This window comes from Alligator sinensis, unplaced genomic scaffold (genome assembly GCF_000455745.1).
Source record: "Alligator sinensis unplaced genomic scaffold, ASM45574v1 scaffold781_1, whole genome shotgun sequence".
NCBI lineage: Eukaryota > Metazoa > Chordata > Crocodylia > Alligatoridae > Alligator > Alligator sinensis.
In genome coordinates, this window is record NW_005841845.1 from 1486089 (window position 1) to 1489862 (window position 3774).

Sequence of the window (3774 nt, forward strand, 5' to 3'; positions counted from 1 at the left end):
GCGGTGGAGGCCGGGAGGCAGCGACTGAACATGCGCTGCGGGCGGGCAGGCGAGCGGGAGCGGGGGGGGGGTAGGGGGAAGGGCAGGGCCGGGCAGGGCCGCACGCCGGCCGCGGCGTCACCAGGAAGCGGAAGCGCTTCCGGGCTGGCAGTCACGTGGCCCGCCCCGGCACAGTGCCACGTGCCACCCCCGCCCAGCACCAGGACCTGCAAGCGGATCGGGCGGGGCTGGGCACCGCTCCTATTGCACCCGGGAAGCTTTCCTTTATCTGCAGCCAGCTCTCTACTTGCTCCCAGGAGAGAGCCCTTGCACAAATCCGTGCAAAGAAACGAGTGCAAAGACTCCCAACCCAGCAGCGGACTCGGGACGTGTCCTTGCAGACTTTCGGGGACATAAATGGCAGGCTAGTTTCTCTGGGTAGATGTTCTCTTTTATTAGACCAACTGATACCGCATCTACCCAAAGAGCCTAGCCGGCCACTTGTGCCTAGCCACGCTTACGTGAACTACGTGGCTGCTGGGGTGTGCCATTTGAGGTAGTTTGCAGTGTGCGTGTATTTTGTGCACAAGGTGACTCCAGTTAAAACATCAAGCACTTCCTTTTTGCTGTAAGAACTATTTTAAATCTACCTTTGGCATGCTTTTTAATTTCCCACGGAGAGCAGTTTTGGTTGCTGGTTGTAGCGCTTAAGCTGAGCGCCAAACCTGCTTTACCTGTGACGTCCTAAGATTAAGGCTGTTCAATCACTGGGGTCTTAATCTTGTTGATATTGCTTACCTTTGTAATGTATCTTGTTGATATTGCTTACCTTTGTAAGCAATGTTGATATTGCTTACCTTTGTATGCTTACCTTTGTAAGCAATACCTCAGTATCTTGATATTGCTTACCTTTGTGCCCAGGAGTGCCAATGACGTCGTTAGGACTGCTTCGGTGTATAAGCATTTGGGGGGATCTCAAATTTTGCATCAATTTTTCTATAGGTAAAGCAAAAAAAATACTCGTTTCACAGGTTATCCATAGGTTGTAATCCGTTTTATAAGACCTTGATCTTTTAAAGACGTTCCCGGCCCATGGGGCAGACCCAGCTCTTGGAGCCGTGTCATCGGGCCTCTGGGGCTCCCCTTGGGTCTTGAAATTAATGTTTCCACTGTTCCTTTGCCACCAAATATCCAAATCCCACAAGGCTAGATGAGCCCCAGAACAACTGGATCAGGTCCAGCGGGCTAGCGCTGCCCACCATAGGCCCACGGGCCAAATGTAGCTCATGGACTGATCTGGCCTGTGGGGTGGAAAGGTTGGGCACTACTGCTTCAGCCTGTTTCCTGCAATCAATGTAAAGTAAAACACACTTGGAAGGGTTGGTATATACCAGTGATTCTCAGCCAAGGTGCCCTGAGATCCTTTTAAGAATGCTACAGGGTGGCCATGCAATATTAGCGCTTTTAAGTGTGCAAGCACCGACACGATTCACAAGATAAACACACAGATTTCATATAGACATCCCTAGTGTCGAAAAAATGTTGAGCCATTTTGGTCGTTCTGAGTTCTATGTAACAGAAGGATTGCTCTATTATTTTTCCATAGTCAAAAAGCAAGTGAAAGCTAAGCTGACATTTTCCCAGGGGAGATTTGAGAATGCATATTATTTCCACCTGTTTAATGAATGGGTTTCTAAATAATTTTAGTTCATAGATTTCACAGACATTAAGGCTGGAAGGGACCTTGTAAGATCATTGGGTCCAGCTGCCTGCCCATGGAGCAGGAAATCAGCCAGGGTCAAAGGATTCCCGCAAGATAAACATTCAAATGTTTCTTGAAAGTGTCCAGAGTAGGTGCTTGCACCACCTCCGGCGGCAGTCTGTTCCAGGCCTTGGGGGCTCGGACAGTAAAGAAGTTTTTCCTTATGTCCAGCCTGAAATGGTCTTGCAAGGGTTTGTGACCATTGGACCTTGTCATCCCTTGGGGTGCTGTGGTGAACAGGCGTTCCCCCAGATCCTGATGTACACCCCTTATGCACAAGGGTTAAATCACTGCAGGCACCTGTTGTGGTGATTCTTAATTGGTTTAAGAGTGAATAATATTAGTGCAGCTGTAAATAATAGGAGTGTGTGTCTCATGTATAGCAACTAGAGCCGAGAGGATTTGTGGGTTTGAGGCCCATAGTACCATTTGGACTAAATAGTAAATAAAGCAATTATATACTGATCGGTAAGATTTGGTTAGAGCTGTTGGTATTTAAAAACTTAATGCCAACCTTTTCCCATTTTTATGTCCCTTGCAATGCTTGTTACAGGATCACTGAATAATTGTGCAAGTACTGAAGAAAAAGAAACTAAATAGGATCTGACTGCAAAGAAAAGCGAAGACTGACTAGTTTTTGTAATAACAATTGGTCATCCTGAGAGGAAAAAAAAGCAGAAACAAAGAGCGTACATTAAATCCTTTTCTTTGCTTTTATATATTGAAACTTTCTTTTAGAACAGGTAACGATCACAGCTTTTTTTAGTTCACAAAATGTGAAGGGGAGAGAATAATTTTGTATTTTTTAATTTTATCATCACGCTTTTTGTATGCTTTGCCCATAACACCTAACTTACTCTGAATATGACAAATTTACATATTTTTCTTAGGGAGAAAAAAAGGATATTTATTTCAAGTGTAGATAGATTCACTTAACAAAATTGTAAGGGCTGGAAATATAGCTCCAACTTGTTAGGTTTGGGTATTTTGGGGAGTTACTGGTGATCACCTTTTGCTTGCAAGAGTATTTCTGTGCGTCCTAGTAAAATCCTGCCAATGGGGTATTTTGTAGTTTCCTCTTGTCGGGCAGAAATTTGCAGAGTGGAGCCTCGATCTTGCAAAATCATTTTAGGTATTTTTGGTATCCCTTGTTGTTCGAATCACACATACAATAAAATTGCCACTTGCATCAAATCGGGCAGCAGCGTCTTCCCACTTCCTCCTTCGCCCCCAAATTGTTGAGTAGCAGCATGTGCATACTTGTACCGACCTCGGGAGAGTATCACATGGAACAAAATGCAGCAAGGCGGCCTCGTTGCAGATTATCTAGTCCCTTCACCACAAATCAGCGATGTCATAGTCGTTATTCCCCTCCTACCCGCCTGCTCCTGTGTCGTCTGCTCACGCTAAGGGCACGTGCATTGGAAGAAAGAGCCAGCTTCACTTGGGAAGGCCAAAGAAGCAGAAGGATAAAAAAGGAGCAATAGCACGGTCATGCTTTGAGATGTACTAGGAGAGGAGATTACAGATCTAAAAAAAGAAACCCCCCAAAATGCGAAAATTTGCTAATGGAAAATTCTATTCCATTAGAAAATTCAGAACAGAAAGTGGAAGGGGGCTTAAATGCACAAAGTTTTAGAGCAGTGTTACCCTACACGTTTCCCCTCCAGTGTGGTTTCAATGGGACCCTCCCCACTCTGGACCACCCTCCCCAGCAAAAAAGTGCTGGGAGCGGTGACGTCATTAACAGGTGCGTGTCTCTTTAAAGGCGCCGCCATTGCTGCCTCCTGTTGCTATGGGGATGCCAACAGCCGCCTCCTTACTGCGCCTGCGCGCTCCGCTGACCGTTTAAAGCGGCAGTGTTTTTAAACGCCCACCCCCGTTCCCCCTCAGCGCGCGCTTGGCGGTTGGTTGCCCGGGGCGGCCGCGGATTGGCTGAGCGCGCGGGACCTCAGCGGCGCGCGGATTGGGCCGGCGCCGCCTGGAGTGGGTGGGACGCCAGGAGGAGCGCTTTCTGATTGGTGGAGAGAGCA